At 34.3% G+C, this 27,471-nt stretch overlaps 2 long non-coding RNA genes and 2 pseudogenes across 4 annotated transcripts; 1 reads left to right on the top strand and 3 right to left on the bottom strand.

The window, feature by feature from the left end:
- The first annotated feature begins 327 nt into the window (after positions 1-327).
- LOC143604316 (small ribosomal subunit protein eS19z pseudogene) lies at positions 328-892 on the top strand (annotated as a pseudogene). The gene is made up of 3 exons (XR_013148267.1): positions 328-444; positions 520-703; positions 820-892. The product of XR_013148267.1 is annotated as a small ribosomal subunit protein eS19z pseudogene (transcript).
- Positions 893-2,306: 1,414 nt separating this feature from the next.
- On the bottom strand, positions 2,307-4,642 carry LOC143604315 (UDP-glycosyltransferase 83A1 pseudogene; annotated as a pseudogene). The gene is made up of 2 exons (XR_013148266.1): positions 4,156-4,642; positions 2,307-3,212 (listed from the first exon to the last, which is right to left on the bottom strand). The product of XR_013148266.1 is annotated as a UDP-glycosyltransferase 83A1 pseudogene (transcript).
- A 13,398-nt stretch (positions 4,643-18,040) lies between these two features.
- LOC143604314 (uncharacterized) lies at positions 18,041-18,490 on the bottom strand. Its single transcript, XR_013148265.1, has 3 exons — positions 18,409-18,490; positions 18,231-18,335; positions 18,041-18,145 (listed from the first exon to the last, which is right to left on the bottom strand). It is a non-coding gene; the product is annotated as an uncharacterized LOC143604314 (long non-coding RNA).
- An 18-nt stretch (positions 18,491-18,508) lies between these two features.
- LOC143604313 (uncharacterized) lies at positions 18,509-19,395 on the bottom strand. The gene is made up of 3 exons (XR_013148264.1): positions 19,371-19,395; positions 18,687-18,839; positions 18,509-18,603 (listed from the first exon to the last, which is right to left on the bottom strand). It is a non-coding gene; the product is annotated as an uncharacterized LOC143604313 (long non-coding RNA).
- Between the last annotated feature and the right edge of the window lie 8,076 nt (positions 19,396-27,471).

Raw genomic sequence — 27,471 nt, 5'->3', positions numbered from 1 at the left:
GTAGGCCGTGTTAAAACAAAATTATATATAAAATATAAATTTAATTTTTTTAACAATTATGGGTTTCTCGGGGGAGTGGGCCTGGGTCCGTTGCCCTCCTCGCCCTTCCCTTGGGGCCTGAACATATGTGTTTAGCTCGAAAAGTAATTTTTTTAAAATAATTGTTTGTGAACATTTTTAACGAAACTGGTATGCAGAAATTATCAGCTATGTTAGGTGTTTTTAATGGCCAAATGTTTATAAAGAATAAGAATTAAATTACCTATATCATTTCTCATTTTATGACTAGTATGTTCTATCTTATTCTAAGTTCATCATTAATTTAATCTTATTGACGTTTTTATTTTGCACAGATGGAGCTTCCTGAATGGACTGATATTGTCATGACTGGTACTTTCAAGGAGCTTGCTCCCTATGACCCTGATTGGTATTATATCCGAGCTGGTAAGTTCAAACCATATTGATTTTTTTGTTAAATAATCATCGGGACACACTCATATACTGATGTTTGTTGTGCAGCTTCCATTGCTAGGAAAATCTACTTAAGGGGCGGTCTTGGTGTTGGAGCTTTCCAGAGAGTTTATGGTGGGCGTAAGAGAAACGGTAGTGCCCCGCCACATTTCTGCAAAAGCAGTGGTGGTATCATCCGCCACATTCTTCAACAATTGGAAACAATGAAAATCATTGATATGGATCCTAAGGGGTGAGCTATTGTTGTTTTTTTCTGTATGCATTATTTTGTTCAAGCATCTATTGGTTGCTTTGCTTTTGATAATCCGAACTTGCATCTTTGTTTTATGAAATTGTTTTGTGTTACAGAGGGAGAAGAATTACATCAAATGGTCGATGGGACCTTGACCAAGTTGCTGGGCGAATTGTCGTTGCCGTTTGATCCTGGTCATGTTTTTTATGTTATGTAGCTTATAAGTTTAGCAAGTTGGATCAAATTTTGGTTGTTTTTTTCTTTTGAGTTGACTGTTTGAATTTGTGGATTTGGCTTTTTGTTTGGAATATTGATACTTGTATGAGTTAATCCACTGTAATCTTGTTTTGAGTTAATTGAGAAGTTGGCGCCATGCGTTTCTTTGTTTTAACCGTTTGTCTAGTGTGTTTATAATCGGTTAAATTTGATCCATGAAGAGGTAGGTCCCAGCAGAGCTCAGTTGGACCCGCAAGACTCACCTTGAACAGGGACGTCTGCGCAACGACCAACTGCTTCTGCAGGACCCACCATGCTCAGAGAATACCTTATGCGCAGTACGCCAGCTGTACCCGCAGGGAAAGCCTCCCAATGGTGAAGTACCCCGCTTGTTCCCGCAGTTGCGGATACAAGCCATCAGGTAAGGCTACCCGCACTGATAGCAAGGCTACACGCACAAGGCACTATTGCTACTTCAGTAGTCACCTGAAGGAATGAGCAAGGCGGGAATACTCCCGCCCAAATGAGCCAGTCCGTATGCTTCTGGAAGATCTTTTGTACTATACCTACCAAGGTATGGGCAAAACAGACGATCTGACCAGAGCAGCCCATGAACCAATCACAGGGTGACAGCTCACAGACAATAGTACGAGGAGGAGCACCCTCTAGTACTGTTTGTCACTATTAGCCGCTGCCTACTCACCAACCCTTACTATGGGACGTGCGCAGCCTACAGTTGGTGGAACAGTGCATAGCTGGCAGTAAAGGAACAGTATACAGCCGACCTTGTCACTGACGGCCGCAGCCTATCCACCAACCAGCATGGCTTGTGCGTAGCCCACTGTTGGTAGAACAGGAATACTATTCAGCCGGCTGTACCTTCTAGGAAACCTATCTTCGGCTATAAATACTCCAACACCTTGGAATGGTAAGGACATGATGGGATATCTCATTATCTTCTCTAGCAATCTCTTAATATACACTTATATTCAGAGCAATCTAGTCTGATTCTCACGCCGGAGGGTGGTCACAAGGAGGAACCCCCCCCCCCCCTTCTCAGTGACGAGCTTACGGTGTCTGTTTTGCAGGTCACCTGAAGAACAACTTTCTTTGCTGGACCTCATCCTCGTGGGAAACATTACTTAACCCCCAGATTATCCGTAATCTGCCCGGGGTCGATTAGTGTTTCTTCAATCCAACTGTTAATGAACTATGCAGCTAATGGGTTAAAATCATAGCTCTTTTAGTCCTTTTGTGACATTCTTATAAACTAATGGTAACTGTCAATATTATTATTCTTATAAGTTAAAAAGCCCTGAAGCTCAAAACAAGTTTTTTTTTCATCGGCATAATGAGAAACATTTTTTTAACTTATGGCCTTTGATCATCATTCTTCACTACCATTATAATGTTTCTTCTTTATCCATTCAACAAAGCTTTTGAAGTTCTTGTATGATGATCCATCTTCTTCAATACTGGTCATAACCTTTTTCTTGAGATCAAGAGCCCTTGTTTTAAATTCTTCATTTTTGATTACTAAATCCACTTTACCTTTGATTTCATCTCTCCCAATAATACCATCTTCATCTTTTTCATACCCCAAACCATTCCTCCAAACATCACAAATATAAGTCTGTTAAGCAACTGATCAGCAAAATAAGGCCAACAAAGAAACGGGACCCCACGGCTCACACCTTCCAAAGTCGAGTTCCAACCACAATGGCTCAAGAAACAACCAACCGAAGGATGAGCCAGCACCTCTTGTTGAGGAGCCCATGCTACAATCTTCCCACGAGCCCCTATTCGGTCCATGAACCCATCTGGGTATGTGTCAGAACCCTCACCGGTTAACCCTGGTCTCACGACCCACAAGAACGGTCTGTTTGTAAGTTCAAGACCAAGTGCCAGTTCTTGAAACTGAGTTTGGTTGAAGATTGTGAAGCTGCCAAACGCCACATAAATGACTGAGCATGCGGCTGCTGGTCAAGCCATTGGATACAAGTTGTGTCTTCAGTCCAGAAGTGGCCTGCTTGCTTTGCTAGCCGATTGGTTGCTAAAAGAGAACCGATTGGAAACATATTGGGAAACATGTTGAATGTTGCTGCCTCCAATGCGTCGGTTGAGTTGCAAAGTACCCAGTGTGCGGTTTCCACGGCTTTAATGGCTTTAAATGTGAACTCAAAAAGGGCTTTTATTGTGGGTAAGCTGCCGATACAAGTCCATCCGAACTCTGCAGCTCGCATGGGTGGCATCGTTGGTGACAGTTGGAACGTGTTCTCGTGTAAAGGAACTCCTGTAAGAAATAAGGTAACACGGATTAGCTGAAAATGATGAATCACATAGTTCAGTATCAAAACTAGAGTTGAACTCATGTTCGCTCGTTTTAACTTTAACTGACCGAGTGGACAAACACGAACACTTAAAACAAATGAACTTTTTTGTTCATGTTTGTTTGTTAAGAAAAATGAACGTGTACATTCATTAATATTTTATTGAACGTAAATGAACAAATGGATGTAAATGAATGAACACAATCAAATGTAAATGAAAAGACCCAAAACAAATAAAATCACCATATGCATGTTCTTGTTCGTTTGTTAGTCGATTAACCGATTTCTTGGTTCTAAAATTTGATTTGGTCAATGCAAAACCTAATGACTAATATGTTATTTTAAATGAATATGTAAATGAACATAACCTAATGAACACCATAAACGAAATTAAATTAGCAAACATAAACGAATTTCGACATGTGTTTAAGCTTATTCCTTTTATAGTTTTCGTCGAATGGTTCACTGTTGCTTACATGTCTATTGTGTCGCGACTTTTGACCTATTCAACCCATTTTATTCTGTTCTAATTTTCTATATTTAACCTCTTATGCATCAATCTGCTTGAGTCGTTTCCAGATTAACGGGTTGAAATTAGCATGTTTAACTAATTTAATCAGGGTTGCAAACAAGCCGAGTTTTTATCAAGCTCGAGCGTGTTCGAGTATATAGTTGATCAAGTTTGAGCATAAGACGCAGTTCAAAATATATCACGAGCCGAGGTCAAGCGTACGATATTTTGGCTCGAGCTCTTATTGAGCTATTGCCGAGCCTTCATCTTGCAGGCCACCTAGCTTTCGAGCTGAGCTTGATCTTAGCTTAAAATCTATGTGCTAAGCTCGAATTCGACTCGCAACACTACCTTTAATAAAAACGCAAAAGTCAAAAACTACTTATTTGTCTTACCATCATTGTCGATAATTCCATCATTAATCAGCTTCTCAATGCTCAGAATTTGTGATAATCCCGCAGCAGGAGCAGACCAGAAAATAACCCGTTGAAGTCTCAACTTCTCAGCAACATGTATGGCCCACGGCATGCCCGTATCCGCAATAACACAACTTATCTTATCACCATCTTTCTCATTAATCGTCTCTATAAGCTCTTCTAGCTTTCCAGGCATGACTTGGTGCATGGCTTCACACGACCTAACAAAGTCCTTCCGGTCCTCCCACGGCTCCCTCCCATCTGGGATCGACACCATACGCATCAACGGGCCACAACTGTCCCGTTCCAACCACGTCTTCATGACGAGCTTGTGATTCACCTAGGTGTTCACGAATGTGACCTTTATTCCATGCTTGATAACTAAACACTGCGCGAGTTCAAGTAAAGGAATCACATGACCTTGTGCTATGTAAGGTATAACTAGCACATGTGTCCTTGATCCAGTGTTATTAATATTATCATAATTTTCCATTTTAGATATCTTATTTAAATTTGATTTCCACACTTGATTGTTGTCTAGATTTAAAGAACATATGCATTGGTGTAAACTTGGCCTGCAGGCTTCATTTTCATTGACATTATCAATTCCTGTCAAAATCTATGATCTTTTATCATCATATTTTAGGTATTGAAGATGACAATGGCTAAAAGACACCCCTGACGGAGACTGTTTAGTTGTTTAGGCCATGCCTAGTTTATAACGGGATATCTTGCATTTGATGGATATATAAATACAAGATTGCATGGTTTTTATCGAGATAAATTACGAAACCAATGTTGAATAATCATAAGTGAAATCAAGAACCAAAAGCGAACACACCGAATTGCTCAAAACGAAGAGAGCGACTCTTTTCTTTATAATCGACAAACAAAATTATAAGACATAAAAAGAACAAACCTAGCAAGCCTTATATACAAAGAATACAAACTTAAGGAACAATAAAACATTGAAATAGTAAACATTATAAACTTTAGTAAACACATCCGTGGTAAAAAAAAATCATTAAAGGATGTACGTGAAAAAATCATTCTTGCGTCCCAAACTCTTTATAAAACTTTCTCTTTTCAAATTACAAACAAAAAATTGCTTCAGAGAGCACGGAAGTTGTTGTGGAGTTTTGACAACGAGGTCGCGTTTGCGAATGCTTGGATGTACGTGATGGGCAACAACACATCGAGAGGCCAATTTTGGCTTGTAGTTCAGCATGGCTATGTTCAATTTGGAGTACTGGCCATCGTACCACCCACCAAATCAACAAAAAGTGGGGGGGGGGGGGGGGTATCATCAAAAGTTTTAAGCAATTCCACCGATTCTACTGCAGCCGCACTTGTTGTGATGCTTGAAGCATAATCGCATTCACAGGCAAATCGTGACTAACGAAACAATGTCTCGAACAAGGTTTTTTTTTTTTTTTTGAAAATACCACCATACACCGTAAATAATAATTCATACATATCACATAATACACTACTATATAACATTTATTCCGCCCACACATAAAAATTTGAATTTTATAGGTACACTTTCACAAAAGTGTATGTTTCTAATTTTGCTACGTAGGTACTATATGAAAAATCCATAATATACAACATAATGTTGAAAAATTATGTGCTTCATAAATAAATTCTAAAAACAAACAGCTTACACGACCATAAATTCCATATATATATATATATATATATATATATATATATATATATATAGTTTATCTGCAAAACTTTAACGAGTAAAATTAAATAGTATTAATCATTTTATGAGCATTGATTAAAGAAAAAATAGCCGTTGAATACATTAATGTCTGGTTTAATGAGGCCAACACCACAAAAGACATGTTTGCACTTTTTAATTAAAAATATGTCATAAATATGTGTTTTTATTTACGATAATGCCATTTTTATGACGAATTGGAATAAATAATCTCAACTTGTATGTATTGGCCGATAATAACCCGACTTTAAAAATCACTTTCAGCGGTCCCAACTTTCAACTATTTTTGTCTCAATGGTTCTCTGTTAAAAAACACTTAACGCCGTTATGTTTCCCAAGTTTCAAACCGATGTTTTAGGGCTTTTGATCGGAAGAACGATGCGATTCGACCGATGTAAAACTTATCTCGAAACGGTGATTCAAATGACTTGATTTTTGTTAATTGAAAACTCAAACACCCGAATCGAAAAATTGTTTCGTCGCTTGGACAACAGTTTCGAGATAAGTTTTACATCGGTCGAATCGCATCGTTTTTCCGATCCAAATCCCTAAAACATCGGTTTGAAACTTGGGAAAAAACATAACGGCGTTAAGTGTTTTTTAACGAAGGACCATTGAGACAAAAATAGTTGAAAGTTGGGACCGCTGGTAGTGATTTTTAAAGTTGGGATTATTATCGGCCAGTACACAAAAGTGGGATTATTTATTTCCAATTCGCCCATTTTTATTGTTAACCATTGATTAAACACAATCGATGGTCTAGATTCATTTATCGTACTTCTCGTTATAATATCACTTCTCGCATGAACCATCCCCTATATATATGTATGGTGGGGGGGAGAGTTATCCTAAAAACAAGTAGTTTCCTAGGAAGACTAGAAATAAATCATAAACATTGGATCATGTTAATCAATGGTTGATATTTAAAAAAACAAAAACCAGCATAATTTCCTAGAATTACTTTTCACCATTATAACCGTCATAGTTTCCTAAAATTATTCTTTCACCATAATTTGTAACGCCACATGTCAAAATAATGAGAACCACTCCCTAATTTAAAAACTATGAAAACCACTATTAACTAATCATAAAATTTTATTTATTTTTATTTTTTATTCATAAAGGGCTTAAATGTAATTTAACATCCTATATTTTTGGAATGTTTCAATCTCTCCCCACAATTAAAACCTAATTGTCAACACAACGCCATTCCTCGTTTAACCTTATTGCATACTGGCAAGTGGCAACAAGTGTCACGATGAACATGAAAATCAAAAGGGATAAGCATTGAATGCATAATCGATTGAGCGAATTATGCGTGATTCAACAATTAGTGCTGTAAAATCATGTCAAGAAAGAAAGCAAGAATGTTTATTGTGAGAGAATCTTAACTTTCATTCGTCGCATGTCGAGAACATCATATACCAATTCCTATATTATTCTTTTTTTCTACTAAAAATTGTTTATTGGTTGTTTGAATATATTTTCAAACATGGCTTGCTCAGATCTCACATTATGATGCAAACATATGTTTTAATGTTATCTTTCACTAACAATTGTTTATTGTTTAAATCCAAATGCAATCGATTGTTTGATTTTTTTTCCTTACATGAACAATTGTATATAGGTTGAATCTGGTGCAAACTGGTATTTGAAGACCAATCAAAGTTAGGTATATACAACCAGCATTTATATTTTTTTTTATTCTTTTTGTTATTTTTCCTTCTACTGTACTTTTTATCTTGTATTACACATAACCAAACTTTCTGTTATCAACCATTATGTTATTCACGTATGATGTCTCGCATAGGTGACTCGCAACCTACATATATGTAACTTGCACGCTACAAATACGTAAATTGCGAGGCACATGTATAATTTGAATGAGTTACATATATGTCACTAACGAGCTACATATATCCCTGTAAGATACATATATGGAACTTTAAAAATATAGTTACCCCAATAAATATTTGGATTATGCATAATTGTGTTAGATAACTAGTCACTTCAATCTTTGATACTATATGTAATGGATGATGGTTGTTTTGTCTATTGTTACATATATGTACCTTTATTTGAGTTGCAATTTAAGAGATTACATATATGTATGCTTTTTTAAAAGTTCTTTTGACTTTGTTTCAGAGCTATCCGATCACCTTAGTTAGTTTAAGGGTATGCTTTGCAAAACTAGTTAGTGGCTGATAGCTGGTAGCTGTAGCTGTAGCTTTTTAGATATATTTAGGTGTTTGAGTAGATGGAACTATTAACAAAACTAGCTGGGTGCGCGCGTGGTTCGGCGGAGTGGGAGTGCAACCTGACATCAACCGCATAATTAGTGCCGGTACATGATTTACCTGATGACGGTGCACACATAACTCAAATGTAGACGTGTAATTCGTGTAAAGGCAGTACGCGTGTAACCGGTGGTGACAATCAAGAAGCAAAGCTGAAGTATACAGTAATTTCAAATAGATAATTTTTTAAACCAACCTGTTTTGATCCGAATCTCGTTCCGACCCGACACTGTTCTAACCTGTCCCATTTAGACTTAAAACCGTACCGACACGAACAGAACTAAATCAACCCTTTTTGTATCGACTCGTTCCGACCCTAATTTGGTCTTACACGTTACCCGAGCTCGCCTGACTCGACTTGTTGCCGATCCTAACTGGTAATCACGAAATATGTTTTTTTTTTAAGTTAAAGAAGTATAGCAATATCATACTCAAATTTAAAGAGAATAAAATGCTCGTTTTTATGATGTAATTTTTTTTTAAAATAACATTACCGTGTGAAAAGTTATGACCTCTTAAAAACTCGTGGGGGTAGCTGGTTTTGAATAAGGGTTAAAGTGTAACTATTATATAAATTAACAAAAGTCGTTAAAAGTTCAAGTACCAAAATTATAAAATTTCAAATATAAAAGCTACAAGCGTTTTATCAAACGCTAGTAGTTGGAGCTTTTAGAGTCAAGTTTTTTCTTCTATCCTAAAAGCTTCAAGCTACTCCAACCAAACAAAACTTTTTTTTATTAAACATGAGCTTTTTCCTAAAAGCTTGTAACTAAAGCTCTTTACCGAACATACCCTAAATATGATGATAAATAAAATAAATTGATCTTTTTAACCATAATTTAAAAAAACACACTCAGAGAGAGAGTGAGAGAATGTAGGGATTTAAAATAGATTATAACTGTTCCATATTTGCCCTTATTTCATTAATATAATCTCTCGTAACTCTGAATTATTTACAGTATTGCCATTGTAACAATAACCATTGATCTAACAAATTAATTGTCAAGATTTATTTATGTGGTTTTCATTTGAACTATTCTCTATATATATAGAAGGGATATTTTGAGAACCTTGTTGAGTTTTAAAAATTTAAGAACTTCATTCTTAACCACACATCTACCTATATATTAAAGCAACACAATTTTTTCATTTGTTATTCAGTTAGACCCTCCACATAGGCTCCAAGTATACAAGTTTTCCTTCATGAATGATAAAATAAAAAATATGTTGTTGGTGGGAATTGAACTCAATACCTTACTTTTAAAATGTTTATGTTTTACCAACTCAACTAAGATTAATTGATGTTAGTATTCTCTCTTTCTTAATTGGTATAAATTCACAATCTTCCATTTTTTTACTTTTAAGATGCAAATACAAATTATTCTTACTAATCTATGTATTTTAGTAAATTATTTATATCTTATGAATACATAAGATATGCTAACATGTATATTATTAAATTTAACTTTTTTATTTTACTTTTTAACAACCCGTGTATCACACGGGCTCTATCCTAGTTTAATTAAATAGATTAGATTATGTAGTTGAGATTAAATGTGATTAAAAAGTTAAGTAGGAGAGATAATAAAGATGTACAGTGATTACACTAATTTAAATGTCCGTTACACCTATGTAAAAAGTCGAATCGGGGTGTAAAAAATTATCTAATTTTTCTACGTGCATGTAGCCTACATATATTACATATATGAAAAAAAATTCAAAAAAAATTTATTACGTTGAGTTCTTTCGAGTTCTTAAAACTCAAAGTAGTTCTCAAAATAAATCAATCATATATATATATTTATATGTATATACATACATAGAAAGGATAATTTGAGAACCTAGTTGAGTTTTAAGAACGCAAGAACTTTATTTTTAACCACATATTTAATTAAATAGATTCAATTATGTGGCTGAAATTAAATTTAATTAAAAAAAATTAACTATGAGAGAGAATAAATATATACAATGATTATACTAATTTAAACGTTCGTTACACCTATTTAAAAAGTCGACTCGGTACGTAAAAAATTCTGTAATTTTTCAATGTACATGTAACCTACATATATTATGTATATGTGATAAAAATTCAAAAATAAAGTTGTTGCGTTGAGTTTTTTTGAGTTTTTAAAACTCAAAGTATTTCTCAAAAGAAATCAATCATATATATATATATATATATATGTAGGGGAGGGATATTTTGAGAACCATGTTGAGTTTTAAGAACTTAAGAACTTAATTCTTGGCCACACATTTAATTAAATAGATTGGAATATGTCACACCCCGACCAAAGGCGGCGGAACATGCCGAGGTGTAACGATTGTCCATAAGCACATGACACTAATTAAAGTGACAGTATTTAATAAACTCATTTCATTTCACAACATCGAAAATGTCACATAACAATTATCCATAAAATAACCATAAACAAGATATCACAAAATATGGCAAATTGATATTGTTCATTTTTACTAATATCCTAAGGTCTTTGATGTCATTTTCTTCAAAATCATAAATCAACCAAGATGCAAACCTGCAACATTTCATAAAATAAAGTTTGTCAACACAAAGGTCGGTGAGCAATTCATAAGTTTAATCATATTAGTATATAATAAAGATAGCCACAAAACTTGCATACGAAACGATAAATAAAAGTGGTAATTTGGATAAATAGATATCGCTAAACACATTAGCGACACCTAGCTATAAGGGGATGCCAAATAGTCTAGGATTTTATAGTTATCGTTAATTGCATTACGTTAACGACACCTTGCTATAAGGGGATGCCAAATAGTCTAGGATTTTATAGTTCCACCAACCAAAAGCGATAAACACATAGGCATATAAGCATAGAACACCAAATCGAGCAATTATTTAGGTAAAGTATACAACTACGTTTGTGGTTTAAGATTCAAATATAAAGCATTTTGTTGAATAAGTATGAAATGTCACCCCCAAAATAAAAGATGGAAAATGGGGTATGAAGTACTCACCTTCAAGTGGTAAACTTGAAAGATGAAAATTTGGAGATTTGTCGGAACGACGAGTTTAACGCACAATGCCTAAAAAGAAAAGAAGTCTTGAATTTAGAAAGGTTGTCTTGAAGGTCTTTAAACAAAATAAATGTTGAGGAATGTAAATAATTAAAGTTCAAGGTTTAAAATGTGACTATTTAAGAATTTATAATAATAACCCTTTAAAAATGTAAGTTTGCTCGAAACCGGGTTAAAGTATCTAACCTTAATATTTACTCAACCTATGTTAAGTAATAAGGTGGGTAAAATGCAAGAATACAAATCCCTTTGGAATAAAGATACTAAAACGGGTTTTTTTATCGAGTGTTCGGGTTGTCGGTTCGGGTCTTGATAATTGGTCAAACCCAAAGTCAACTTTCCAAAATATTGAATGTTATGAGATAACTCAATAAAATTTAATAAGACTTAACCAAGTATGTAGTTCCATTGTTTTAGAACTAACAACGCACGTTAAGCGAGTGTTCGGTTTTGTCGGTCCAAACTTTGTTATGAGATCAAGTTGGATCCAACATTTCCAAGTACTTAAGAAAATATTTAAAAATCAATTTGTAACTATTTTTAAAGAAATATACAAGTCTTGATGGCTAAAAAATAACACACTTGTGTGTCTTAAGCGAGCAAGAATCGGTTTGGTTCGGTTTCCATCTCACAACAAGTTCATAGATGGTTTCCACATGTCCAAACACTAAAGAACTTGTATAATAATGTACAAATAAAAAAATACCAAAAGTTAACAATAAAGTCTTTAAACAAAAGTTCGGTTTTCGGTTCGGATCGTGTTTCGGGTTAAGACCGAGGTAAGATTCTACAAACCCATAACCATAGAATTTGTAAAAATGATTTTAGAAACTTAGATCTAACACTAAGTATGTTTAAACAAACAAAACTAGTAACAAAGTTCGGTTTACGGTTTAGAGCTATTTACGGTTAAACCGAAGCATAGACTTTTAAAAACCCATAACCATGGAACTTGTAAACATGACCAACAAACTAAAATAAGCAAGATTAATATGTATGAACAAGTTATATAGATGTATATATATCAAGGACACGAAGTCCTCCATGAAGCCTTGCCTTATGGGGTCCGAAACCTCACCGACTGGAATCGGAGAAGTAACTACCAAAGGTAAACAAGGGGTGTATATTATATATATGTTGCACAACCATAAACAAGTATTAATAAGGCTACATAAACTAATTAAGATGAAAGACCAAAATCCTTCAAGAACACTTAAGAAGATAACCTTGAATCTTTGATGTTTGAGAGAGTTTTTTTTTTTTTTTTTTTTTGGAGTTGTAGCAAGGGAAAATGAAGAGGAAATGTGGTGTATATATAGGGTAATGTTGGTGGTCAAATATGGGTGTGAGACACAAGAGTTTTCATGCAAAATGGATCAAGACAAAAACACAAAACAACAAAAAAATAAATAAATAAATAATAAATAAATAAAAATAAAAATAGGATGTTTTCAAGACCCAACAAGTGTGAAACAATATTGTAACATAAATCCATCATTTTGATTATAACATAAGCTTCGGTTTACAAATCGGGTCGGTTTACATAATAAACAAATACAAAAACAAATACAAACAAGACCCGAAATTGACGAATGTCACAGAATATGTGGTTGAAATTAAATTTGACCAAAAAGTCAAAGTAGGAGAAAGAATAAATATGTAAGTGATTACACAAACTTTTACGTCCGTTACACATGTGTAAAAAGTCGATTCGATGCGTAAAAAATTATGTAATTTCTTTTATGTATATGTAACTTACATATATTACGCATGTGTAAAAAAAATTTCAAAAAACAAAATGTTACGTTGAGTTCTTTCGAGTTCTTAAAACTCAAAGGGGTTCTCATTTAAAATCTCCCCTATATATGTGTGTGTGTGTGTGTGTGTATATATATACTAGACGGGAGCCCGTGCGATGCGGCGGGTGTTTGAATACAGACTCTGGTAATCATGTAACAGTTATATGCGTTCATGGTTCAGTTTAAAATTTTAAGATCGTTTAAACCGGCCATCGGTTAGGTTTCACAGTTCTTTTTCTTTAACTTTCGGTTTCAATTTATAACAGTTTAGTTTTGATCTTCGTCAACAAAAAATCGTTAATAACAATTTGTCTCACATGTTTAACTTAAAAATCGTCAAAACCGAGTTCTGAAAAACCATACGTAACATAAAAAAACTACAACAATATCATACTCAAATTAAAGAGAACAAAATTCTCGTTTTTATGGTGTAACTTTTAAAAAAAATATTAACATATGAAAAAACTATGGTCGTTTAAAAATCGTGGGGGTAAGTCGGTTTAAAACTAAAATAAAAAAAATAATATATATTGAACGATTAGGGACCAAACTTGCAAGTATTAAGGATTTTATGTTTGAAAGACCATTTTGTCCTTCTTCAACATACTTTGCATGTGGTACCATATGTTATGTAGATTGTAAATCCCTTAAAACCAAGATGTCTTCATTTGCCCTCCTTTCATACATTATATATATATATATATATATATAAAATTTATTTATCATATATTTTAATTACAAAAATATAAAAATAACCTGTAAAAGAATGAAGCACGAGCTAACAATTATTCCCCATGAAAAAAGGCCGGCCACGTCGGACCGCAGATGTCTTTGCTGTGTATACCGCATGACCTTATATGTAGACGGATTGCCATAATATTCATTTAAATTATGCACCTATAATTTTAGGTGGTAGATACATGATTTGTAATAAAGTACATCGTATAAAGTGGAGCCGGGAAATCTATATGGAAATGGTGACAAGTTTGTCTCTTTTCTTAAAGGCACTGATAAGAAAAAAAATAGTCATTTTTGTTAATAACATTATTGATATGGTTATTAATACTTAAAATATATTGGTTTATTCTTTAAGTTTTCTCATTCTTATATATATTTCATTGTATATTATTGTAATATAAGATATGCTAATATGTATATTATTAAATTTAACTTTTTTATTTTAATTTTTTACAACTCGTGTATCACACGGGCTCTATCCTAGTTTAATTAAATAGATTAGATTATGTAGTTGAGATTAAATGTGATTAAAAAGTTAAGTAGGAGAGATAATAAAGATGTACAGTGATTACACTAATTTAAACGTCCATTACACCTATCTAAAAAGTCGACTCGGTGTGTAAAAAATTATATAATTTTTCTACGTACATGTAGCCTACATATATGTAAAAAAATTCAAAATTTTTTTATTATGTTGAGTTCTTTCGAGTTTTTAAAACTCAAAGTGGTTCTCAAAATAAACCAATCATATATATATACATAGAAAGGATAATTTGAGAACCTAGTTGAGTTTTAAGAACTTAATTTTTAACCACACATTTAATTAAATAGATTAGATTATGTGGTTGAGATTAAATTTAATTAAAAAAATTAAGTATGAGAGAGAATAAATATATAACATGATTATACTAATTTAAACGTTAGTTACACCTATTTAAAAGGTCGACTCGGTGCGTAAAAAATTTTGTAATTTTTCAACGTACATGTGACCTATATATATTATGTATATGTAATAAAAATTCAAAAAAAAATTGTTGCGTTGAGTTTTTTCGAGTTTTTAAAACTCTATGTATTTCTCAAAAGAAATCAATCATATATATATATATATATTAAATTTATTTATCATATATTTTAATTACAAAAAGATAAAAATAACCTGTAAAAGAATGAAGCGTGAGCTAACAGTTATTCCCCGCGACAAAAGGCTAGCCACGTCGGACCGCACGTCTTTGCTGTGGGATACCGCATGGCCTTATATGTAGACGGATTGCCATATTCATTTAAATTATGCACCTACAATTTTAGGTGGTAGATACATAATTTGTAATAAAGTACACCGTATAAAGTGAAGCCGGGAAATCTATATGGAAATGGTGACAAGTTTGTCTCTTTTCTTAAAGGCACTGATAAGAAAAAAAAAATAGTCGTTTTTGTTGATAATATTATTGATATGGTTATCAATACTTAAAACATATTGGTTTATTCTCTAAGTGTTCTCATCCCTATATATATTTCATTGTATATTATTGTAACATACACCTTATTATTGAAATCTCCATCTTTCTTCTTACATCTCTTTCACATATTCTTTAACTATTAGGCTTGTTTCACAACACGTTATCAGCATGATGCTCGTTGTGTTCACTTTTATGAAGTCAAACAATCAAGAGGTTTGCAAATTTCGATCGGTGCTTCATGTGCTAATCAGGTAATGATTACCTTTAAATATATATATTTAATCAATCGAAACTAACAATTGGGTTTCCATATTTTTTGGTGACTGTAATTTTGATCAAAGATGATGAATTCAATGTAATGGTATAAAACTATAATAGATAAAATATGTTTCATATGAGTCCTGGACTAATTTAATTGTGGTGGTCATCAATGGATCGGTGCTTCCACTCCGAAGCTATGACTACAAATCAATGACCACATAATTGAAAATTTGTTAAAAGGTAATTAATCAGTAATATTTATTTTATTCATATTACAATACAAGTAATATTATCAGGATATATCATTGTAGTATAAAAGGATATATCATTGTAGTATAAATAATATATTGAGAAAAATCTTTTGAATATATGCCATCAAATAATATTGGTGGGTCATTATCAACTTTGGTTCTCTATCTAAACGAGTCATCAACATCGTTTTAATTAAGCAATATGCTATAACATGTTAATTTTTTTTATGTGTTCACTCGTGAACAATTACTTTTATGCATTGTATCAATATTGCTATTTATCATTTAAATTTTTATATGGATATTCACTTTTACTTTATTTGAAGACGTAGTTGGTCTAGATTAATAGTGAGATTACTATTAATCATTGAGTTGAATTCAACGTGCCCTTAGTATCTTCATAATTAGTTGGTCTTAAGCATAAACTTTATATGATATATTTTCATTAATTTTACATAGTTTATATTCAAAACACATATAAGATGCATTTGTTTCCGTCACAAAAAAATAAAACACAAGTTTGGTTTTGTATTTTTTCTCGTCTTGGTTTTAACTGTTCTGTGATTGTCAATTTGCAGTAAGTAATGGGAATGTTCTTTTCATAATATACATTATTCTTTTATATGATTTGTAACACCCCGGCTAAAACGGAAATGCCCGAGTGTGACATACAGATTGTTCAAAACACATTGACAATATTATGTGACAATATTATCATTAATTGATTTAAACATCATATACACAAATTTGTAAACAAAAAATACAAGGAAATATAATTACAACTAAACATTCTGTATCATCTTCGACTAGCAGTACCTGTAGTATATATATTTAATACGGTAAACTAAATGAATAGTTGGTGAGTTCACACAAGTTTTATATAAGTACATAAAAATCATGCAATGCCATGAAACTTGTGAAAATTATAACTACTTCGCATGCAATGTCCTTTCCAGTCAGTAACAACCAACGTACTCGGATCAGGGGTCCCTTTTTCAGTCATAACAAATTGGTCCTGAGTGCAAAGGGAGGCGTATGATCATATACTTATTGGGGCAACCATGAGCTGAGCAAATAATCAAGTAAGCACGTAAACACACAAGTCCATGATATGAATCGCAGTTTTGTAAACGAATATAATAAACAGTTGGGTTGGATAGGATATATATGCTACCCCCAAAATGTAAAAACGTTTAAAAAGGGGGTGTGAGAAACTCATCTCGAAATTGAAGATCAACTTGAAATAAAAAGCGAAAGCACGTTTAACAAAATCGAAGCAACCGAACTTCACGAACTATAATTGAAAACAAACAAACTGTGTTAGACATCTCGGCCTCCAGTCTTTATGTTCCAGAATCTTGTTAAGACTTTCATCAAGAAGAAAGATACTGTCGTTTATTAAGAAGTTCAAGTAAACACCCTTTTCCTCTTCTTTCACAATCCGAGACCAAATAAAATTTAAACGATTTATATAAACTGTTACTATAGTTAAAAGGTGATTGAAAATTAAAATTACCTGTTTCCAAGCATTCTGGTGTACAGGAACCTGCCATAGATATTCTAGAAGCTCGGCAATGTTATGTCGGATGTTAAATTTGTCATAAAACTGCACAAAAGTCAAACGTCAGTCAAATCGTCAAATATTGCAAGTTTGACGTTACAGGGCAGCATATATGCCTCTAAACAAACTAAACGTTCAGTGAAGCGTTCGGCTAGAAGTTCGTTTATGTTCATTTATTTGACAAACGAACATGTACCTTTTTTTGTTCATTTAGTTAAACGAAGAGCATGACCACGTGTCTCTTTCTTTCGTTTGTGTTCTTGAATGTTCGTTCACTTAATTCGTTTATGTTTATTCGTTTTATTCTACGTTTGTTTAAGCTCACTCGTTTATATATATTCACCCAAATTTCTTAGGTCCGTAAGAATTTAGTCTAGTTTTATGAAATTAAAACATCAGCAATTACAATTTAGTAAAATTTCATTAACTTAACGCTCAACAGATTAATGTTCACATTTACTTTTAATTGATGTTCGCTCAGTTAGGTTTTATGATTGTTCGTCTATCTTCAGTTATGTTCGTCTGTTTGTGTGCGCACATGTTCGTGAAGTGTTCCTTTATACTACTAGCAAACAAATGAACGAACACGTTCATTTTCGCTCGTTTGTTCGGTAAAAGTTCAGCGAACGAACACGAGCACTTGGTTTGTTTACAGGCCCAACAGTATATTATGAGCCCTAAGACTAAATTTCAGAAACAATCACCTGAGTGCAAGAGCCCGTGAACTCGATATCAATATAAAGCTTCAAAAGATTTCTCACAAGATACTGGATAGATAATTGGTGCCCCTCAAAAAGTGTGCTCGTGGCAGATGATGGGTCACTGCAGACAAAAAAGTATAAAAAAACTGTAGTTTCAAATTTGATCTTCATATTGTAAACAAAAGACGAAATAATATAAATTATACCTCCTACGTGGCATCCAGCAGTTTAATACTTTTCGCTCTTAAATAGGGATTTCTAATATACTCGGGACTTGCCATAAACATGATAATGAAGTTCATAAAATCATCCTACAAAATGAAAGATAAATTTATTAATCAATAACAGTGACAGTCAAAATGTTAAGCTTAAAATCATTTTTACCAGCTTAACACCATCTAATGCGCGTGGAATTCGAGAAGCAAAAATAAGCAATTCCATTGCATCTTCCACAAAATGTTCAGGCATGCATGCAAATTCCATATGTAATAAAGGCATTTTGAAACCGCCAATACGATCTACCAACCAAACTACCATTAACTGATAGAAAGATAGTGCTTGTTGAATAAGTCCTCCATCCTAAGATACAGAAACAGAGTACAGATGCATTATATTTGTTTGAAAGGGATTTGGTATACGTAAACGTGAAAAGACGATTTTACCCTCAGTATCTGAGCTTCATAGCATAGTTTCTCCTGTGTGAATGATTCGATTTCTTTCTCCAGTCGAGCAACTTCCTGGGCCAGTCGAGGTGAAGGCGTTTGTTCTTGCATGGTTTTTAAGGTTGCCAGATTATCCTCATATCTTGAAATGTCCTGCAAATAATCATAATTAACACAATTAGGCTTGTAAATGAAACAAACGAGTTTGTTTCACTTTGATTGAATACGAACAGTTAAATAAACGGGTGCTCGTTAAGAAAATTGAACATCAGTATAAACTAATGGTTCAAGAACTAAAATGAACGAACATAACTGAACAAAATGCACAAACAAAACTGGGTTAAAACTCTTTAAAAGTACAGTGAAGAACAATGTGTTAGGCTTAAAAAGTTTTCATAAGTAGGCTAGGTTTTAATGAGTCAAAAACTTAGATGAATGCATCAAAGTGACGCAAACTAACGAACATAAATGAACGTAAGTGCATGAACATAAACGAATTTAAATGAATTTTCATTAACATAAATGAACAAAAGGAACATGCTTTCGTGTTTGTTTAACCAAATGAACACAGAGTTGTATTCATGTTCGTTCGTTTATTAAATAAGCGAACTTCCAGCCAAACAGTTCACGGGCTGTTCACTGAATGTTCTGCTCGTTTAAAGGCCTACATGTAGTGCATATTACCTGCGCAAGATGCTTGAAGTCTGAAGGCTTTCAGCAACCCTAACCCATCTATAGGGATAGCAAGAAGAAAATCTTGAGCATGTGGTGCTTGTAGACACTCAAAAATGGCTTTTTGTCTATTAGGATTGTTTATTGTTTTCACCAAAACTATAAGGTTTTTTCTTGGTATGTTGTTGTTGCAATTGGAAGTGTCTATTGCTATTGTTTCAAACGGTTCAACACTCTGCAACGTCTGATTTGTTTTTTATTCATTAAATTAGTTAGTTTCCTATTAAGATGGTGTTGTTTCTCTAAATTCTAGTGTATTTGTTTAGATCTTTAATAGATCGCTTCGAATTTTATAATTACAATGAGTTTAATTGGTTTGTGGGAGGATATGGTATATTATATCTCAAAAAATTGATACATGAATCTAAATTTTAAAATTTTTATTTTAGGGAAAATCTTATAGAATAGTAACCAATTTTCAAAAGTGTTCCAATTAGGTCACTAATGCATATTTTCCCCAAATCGGGTCACTAAATCTTCAAATCAAGTCTCATCGATTTTTTTGTACGTCAAGAAAGAAATGGATGATAAGATGTGGGTGTCGGAATTTGCAATATATGTAGTTAAATTTAAAAATTTTAAAAAAACATTAATTATATTAAAATTTAAAAATAAAAAATAAAATTCACGTCGCCACTCAACGTCAACTTCAAAAAAAAGATAGAAAGATTTCCTATGTGAAACAGAAAAGAAATTGGCTAAAAAAACATGTTAAAACTTTTAATTTAATCAAACACGAAAGTTGTGTGACCTAATTGGAACACTTTTTAAAGTTAAGTGACCTAATTGGAACACTTTTGAAAGTTGGTTACTATTCTATGAAGTTGCCCCTTTATTTTAATAATATCTTGCCATAATTTGAGTTAATTATTTGGATGGTCCTTTGTGATTTACACTAATTTTGGTTTTCGTCTCCACTTTAGTTTGTCAAAAACTTAACATTGTTGCTCCATAAATTGGATGGACATTAACCTTTGTTGTTATTAATAAATGACTAAAATATCATCTATCTATCTGAATTATTAAAACAACATATTTTTTTCGCATGTCATTCAACTAGACCCTTCACATAGGTGCCAAGTGTATAACTTTCCATTTTTACAATTTCCATTAAATTAATAATAAAATAAAAAATATGTCGTTAGTGGGAATTGAACTCGCTACCTTAATTTTAAAATGTTTGTGGCTTACCAACTCAACTAAAATGAGTTGATGTTAACCTTCTCTTTTTCTTAATTGTTATAGATTCACAACGTTCCATTTTGATTTCTTAAATACAAATACAAAATATTCTTACTAATCTATGTATTTTAGAAAAAAAAGTTATTTATATCTTATAAATCTATAAGTTATGTTATTATGTATATTATTAAATTTAACTTTTTTGTTTACTTTTTAACCACCCGTGTATCACACGGGCTATATCCTAGTTGTGTAATATAAACAAACCAGTGCATACACTAAAGTTTAGACTTAGTTTTTAGAGGGTAGAACCATATGTGATCAAAGAATAGTATAATATAAGCAAACTAGTGTGCACCACAATCCACGATTTCTTCGTCTCTTGTAAAATCGCATCCCCCCCCCCCCAACTTTTTCGTCTCTATAAATCTTTGCATGAAAATTAGTTTTACACAAAAGTTAAGGAAAACCATCAATGCATTGAAAATTTCAAACATGACCAAGTCTACTATGTCACTTACCAAAGGATGCTTTAAGATGGTGTGATGAGATGGAGGCCACAAACATGGGCGGACCTTATTAAGGGCGGGGAGGGGTTGTGGCCCTCGGTACAGAAGTAGAATATATAACCCATGTCTTTGTAATTATGTTATGTTTTATATCTTTTGTCCATCATATCCAAAAGCTTATATTCATTTATGTGAAAGAACATATTATTTTTTGGGATTTATGTTCTTTATTTGATGAAAAAAAATTTGGTTGCTTTATATGTATGAACTTATGACTAGTTTAAAATTTTTGGCCCCTCCAATATAACTATTCAAGTTCTGCCACTGGCCACAATGCTCCATACCCTTCCTGCCGAATATAGAAGATTAGAAAGCATTTTCACATGTTCCTCGTGCTAGCACCTCCGTTGTTTTTCCGACCCTAAATGTTAAAGAATGCATTAAACAACAATTTCTAAGTCTACTAACAGAAGGTAGGCTTTTGGTAAGGTGATGGGCCACAAGAACATGTTGTAATGGTTGGCGGTTGATTTCCAAAAATCATAGAAGCGTTACCTGAATTAGTGTAGGGAGCATGAATGCCATCTGGATTGGGTGTCATATGATCGGTTGCACCTGAATCGACATACCAATCCGGATAACTCCCAATAATGTAACACTAAGCTTGGAAGGTTTTTGCAAGGTTTGCATCAAGTGGAGGGGCATGTTGGGCAAACATGGATATACTTGGACAAAGAGTAATATAATGTCCTTTCCAGCATAGCATATAATAGGGTGATATATGACTGTAACATCTAGGCATTTTCATGTATGCAATCGCCAATATTTTATACTCGTATTTAATAACGTCCGTGTGTTAGTTCACCATCAGTAATATTATGGAATTATACATCATTTATTACTAGTTAGTAAAATTATTATCATGTGGACAATTACATGATTTTATGTTCATTTCATCGTATACATGCTTAATCGTTAATGTGAAACGTTAAACCGGGAATGTCGGGATTATTTTTTTATAATATGTAATATTTGTCATTATTAATTTTATCTTAAAGTGATTTTATTTATATCATTAATTCAAATTAAAAAAAATGCCCTTTTAGAATATTATATTTTTGTTCTCCAAGTTTGCCTTATCCAAATTTTGAAAATTCAAGTACCAGTCAAATTCTATCTCTAATTCATCATAATATCTACTTTAAACACCCTTATAAATAGAACTCCTAACACCCTCAAAATTCATTCCAAATCTGCATATTCCAAAGCCCCAAGGTTGCAAAGTCGTGATCCTCATCCTCTCAAAGATTCACAAGTCGTTTCCTTCCTAGTACGTTCTGATTTTCGTTTAATGTTTTGTTCATTCATTATGCAGAAAAACCTTTTATTTTAATGCTTATATCTCGGTCATAATATATCCAAATCATGTAACATCCCCGTTTCGACAAATAAGTAAATAAAGTATTACGGATTCATAGTAGTTATTGTGTTAAATAACAAATGTAGGAAAGGATAAGGTAGTGAGGTTAGTGGACTTAAACATGATTATGGGCCTAAAAGCCTTTGGGCTTAGCCTATTTAAACCCTTAAACCCTAATTTTAATCCTTATCCTCATCATTTCACCAAATTCCCCAATCATTGGCAGACCTGTACACACAAACCTCCTTTACACCAAACATTCCAAATCCAACCATCCATCTTAGATCTAGTCCAATCACACCAAAGAGGTAAACATTATATTCATTTTTAATTAGTTTTCTTTTCGTTAAAAATTATAACTAATGAACAAGCGAGCTTGAAAGTTAAACACAAAACAAACCGAGCCAAAATCAGTTTACACAAAATCAAATAACCATAATAATAATAATAACAATAACTTGAGAATTGGCAATAATGCAAATACTGTAAATGCATATGTATGTGCGATGAGCTTGGTCCATTCGAGCAGAGCTCAAACGGTCCCGGGTTCGGACCCCGTAACACGGACGAACATGAAACCTGGACCCCAAGCAGCCCAACAGCCAGGAAACCCGAACCACGAACCCAAAATGAGCACCAAACGATTTCCCCTGACCCTTGCACTGGTGAACACTCACGGAAGGCCGTAAGTAAGGAATGCGAACCAGATCTGAAGAAAAACCCTCGAGCGGCCTATCCTCGCGAACTGAATCGCATGATATGCGAATGATTTGTACCATTTGATTCGCACGCCATGCGAATAGGTTGTCAGAAAGGAGTCGCGTGAATCCTCTCATGCGAATGGAGAGAATTCGCACCGCCAGTGCGAAAAGAAAGATTTCGCATCTTGTACGAAGTTCCGACGTGCGAATCCGAGATTTCCATCCCGTGCGAAGTTCCGACGTGCGAATCACCCCATATGAACCAAACCCAGCCCTACCTCTCGTCGCGATGGTCGCCGGAAACAGTACCGGTGGTGGCGGCAGTGGTTATGGCCGTGAAGTAAGAAAAGAGGAAGAAGAAAGGGTTGTGAGGGTGATAGTGACGAGTGGGGGTGGGGTTCGTGCGGGTGGCCGGTGCTGGTGAAGGAAGGGATGGGTGGTTGTGGGCGGCCGTAAGCAAGAGAGAAAGAAAGAGGAAGAAGAAAAGTAGGGGGGGGGGGGGTCTAGGGTAGGGTTTATATACTTAGGTTAGATGGTGGTGGGGTGGGAGGAGTATTTATATTATAATAATAATAATAACAATAATAATAATAATAATAAAAGGAAGTGATGAGAAACTAAACGAAACCCGAGACCCGAGACCCGATTCGTTTAAAGATCCGTAACCCGTCTAATAAAGGGATGTGAGTTGAAGACGAGCCAAACGCATGAATCCACTCGTTGAGAAATGAGATTATAACTAAAGGTTAGCGTATAAAGAACTTAGATAGGAACCTAACCGAGCATGAGTCAAATATAAACCCGACACGAACCCGAACTCGCTTAAGGAAACGTTAACTTACAAACGTATTACGAATGTGAACTTATGATAATAAAACAAGTATAATGATAAATATATGTAGATATAATAAATAAATAAATATCGTTAAGGATGTAAACTAATGAAGACGGTTCGTTAATAAAACAAAGATTAGGTACATTGAGCTAATAAGAATCGGTTAAAGAAGAATACATGTCGGTACGGTTAGCTTAAGAGTTAACTCCGTTAACTCAAGAAAATAAATAACAAACAAATATAGAGATTAATACGTGTACTTTATTAACAGTTAGTCGAGCACAGTTGAAAGGACTGTATGCAGGTGAGTACTAGTCCCCTTTTTCCTTTAAACGTTTTTGGGACTGTATGCATATTCCTATGTGAAAGAATAGGTATATGTGACTTTAGTTAATGACATATATCTTGTAAGAACGTGTTTATATATATTAATTTATTAATATATATATATATATATATATATATATATATATATTTGGATGTTTGAATGATAGTTAGAATGGAAAGAGTTAAGGAATATATCCTACTAATGCTTGTGTTCTTATATGAATATCAATGAGGATGAATGCTATGTATAGAAGAATGTGTATATGCATAGTGCCTTCGGGCCTCATGCATGCATAATAAGTTAGGATGGCAAATCCCTCTAACTTTATAAGGCTCGGTGTAACGTCCGTAAATTCCGATAAAAGATTTAGCCTTGTAGTGATTGCGTACACCTTTGGGCTTGACCCGGCATCCTTCCGAGGGCTCCTTGACCACCCTCGAAAACGATTCTCACTTAACTTTCCACCCAAGTTGCTACACACTTCATACTAGAGGGACTAGAGTGTAAATCATTATTTTATATCACAAAACAAACCCTAGCTTTTCTTTTCCCTCACTTGGCCGATCGCAAGTAGCAGCAGCAGCTAGGGCTCCCGTTTTTGTTTTTTTAAACCAATTCCATGTGCCAAACTTCAATTCAAGGTCGTTTTTATGATTCCCCATGTCTTTTACACCTTAATTGATCATATTAATGCGCTTATTGGTCGTTAAGATTGAGTTTTGATGATAACAGCTTGCTGACAGATTCGTATACGTTTATTGTAGGGTCTGTAATGCAATGTTAATCCACTGTTTTTGATCGATTCTTGATTCCATGATGTTCTACATTGAGTCTAGTTTCCAGAAATGTATAATACGTAATTTTTGGACAAGATTTGAATGGTTTTTATGAATTTATAAAATCGAGTGTCAAAGCTGATGCTGGATGACGGATTCTGGTCTGTCTTCCCGATGTCATAACCTTTTTTCGACAGGTCCAGATTGGTTGGTTCCACTTCTGAAAGTTAGTATTTTGAGTTAGGAACCAAACCCAATTGGAATCGTTTAATTTGGTTCGGTAATGAATTTTATAAAAATAAAACCATTTTGTTGCGCGCTGAAATAGCTGCATATACCTTTCTGTGTTGGAAGAATTTTTATGATTTTTGTGTCCACTAGAAAAATATAATAAAAATATTTTTATAAACTTAAGATATTTATGCAACATTGGTAAAAATTTAATAATCTAATTCCATGGTTTTCCTATGTAATAAATTACATCTTTGCATGCTAAAATCTGCATGTTATATTCGTTATTGATCGATAAGTTCGTTTTAGGCTTAACCGGTGGCTGCCATTTCTCACATCTTTCGGGGCTGTTATAATTGAAGTTCATACTCCGTCATCTTCTTAGGTATGTCACTTACAACATACTAAAATTTCATGGTCAATGGAGGTGTTTAGGTCGGTCAATCGATTTTAGTTCGAAAACTAGGGTTTATCGGGTGTAGGACTGGCAATTGTTGAGTTTGATGCGTTAAACGATCGGATGACCGACCGAATCAGTTTGTACATCCCTAGGGGGGATTTAAGGGCTGTGGGAACATTATATTTTTGATACTCGGGGCTGTTTGGTTGGTGATTGGTCAATCGAGTCGGCGGTGCGCGAATTTTCGTTCAAATGTTAAATTGAAAGTTGTAAAAAGGAACCGTCAACCCTATCAACTCGGGTGACATAATTATGATGTAAGAAAAGGTTAAGATGGGAATTTAGTCCACTTGGGGCTGATTTGTTTGGCAATTGGTTTTAAGATTTATTACGCGCGTATTTGACTCGATTTGGTTACCGGCGGGTGAGTTGTGCATCATGGTTAGCCCCGGCCATATTCGTAGGGTGGATTTGGTTAGTTGAAAGGTTTAGGGGCTGAGGTAGAGTAATTGGGTTTGGGTTGGGCCTTGGGCCAAGTGTTGGGCCTTGGGCCAAGTGTTGGGCCTTGGGCCAAGTTTTGGGCCTTTGGCCAAGTGTTGGGCCTTGGGCCAAAGTGTTGGGCTTGGGCGGCCCATTAGGCAAGAGTGTTCTTTCGGTCTAGCTTAGTAACGTGTTGTGTATAATTTTACAGGCCCTTGCTTGTGATTGTGCACTTAGGGATTTCCTAGCTCGTTGCAGGTGTTCGATTGATTTCAGGTGAGTTCATGATGCCCCTTTTTACTCTTTTACGTTTTGGGCTAGCATACACACCGAAATCCAATTTTATACGATTTTACCCGTTACAACTATTTGAATGGTACTACATGGTCTCACTCATGATGGTGCATTTTGAAAGTTATATTTGAATTATTTTATATGCTTTAGGATATTTTAGACTCATTTATGGTCTTGTATCCTTTAAGGTTACGTACATTATTAATGGTCTAGACTCGAGGATGTTAGTAGACTTGGTAGTAATTGAATATGAGTAGACCTATTTACTTAGTTCCCGTATGGGATGGTATATATATATATATATATGTATGTATGTATGGAGGTATGTATGTATGGGTATGTGTTACCTTATAGCCTACGGTTGTGTGATGATATTTAGTTCCTCGTGACTAAGAATGATGTGAGTAGGCTTATTGATGTGTGTGTGCATGGTGATTCACGACCGGGTCAAATATATTACTCGGGTTGTACCCGTGGTGAAGAGGCCCGTGTGACGTGATCATCATTTTGGCGGGTCAAATATATTACTCGGGTTTAAAATCCCGTGGTGAAGAGACCCGTTGGATGTTGAGCCGTGATCGGGTCAAATATATTACTCGGGTTGTACCCGTGGTGAAGAGGCTCGTATCACGTGCTTGGATGTGTGAGCCGGGATCGGGTCAAATATATTACTCGGGTTGTACCCGTGGTGGAGAGGCCCGTATCTCGTGCTCGGATGTGTAAGCTGTGACCGAGTCAAATATATTACTCGGGTTTGACTCGTGGTGGAGAGGCTCGTGTCACATGCTTAGGTCTTACTGCGTCCGGGTCAAATATATTACTCGAGTCTTGACTCGTGGTGGAGAGGCCCGTGTACGTGTGTTCGATGATGATTGTATTACTTGGTGAATTATATTA

Source organism: Bidens hawaiensis, unplaced genomic scaffold (assembly GCF_021521415.1).
Source record: "Bidens hawaiensis isolate Kalapana, Puna unplaced genomic scaffold, B.hawaiensis_p1.1 tig00064737_1, whole genome shotgun sequence".
Lineage (NCBI taxonomy): Eukaryota > Viridiplantae > Streptophyta > Magnoliopsida > Asterales > Asteraceae > Bidens > Bidens hawaiensis.
Note: the sequence above shows the minus strand (reverse complement) of the source record. Positions and strands in the feature narration are given on the sequence as shown.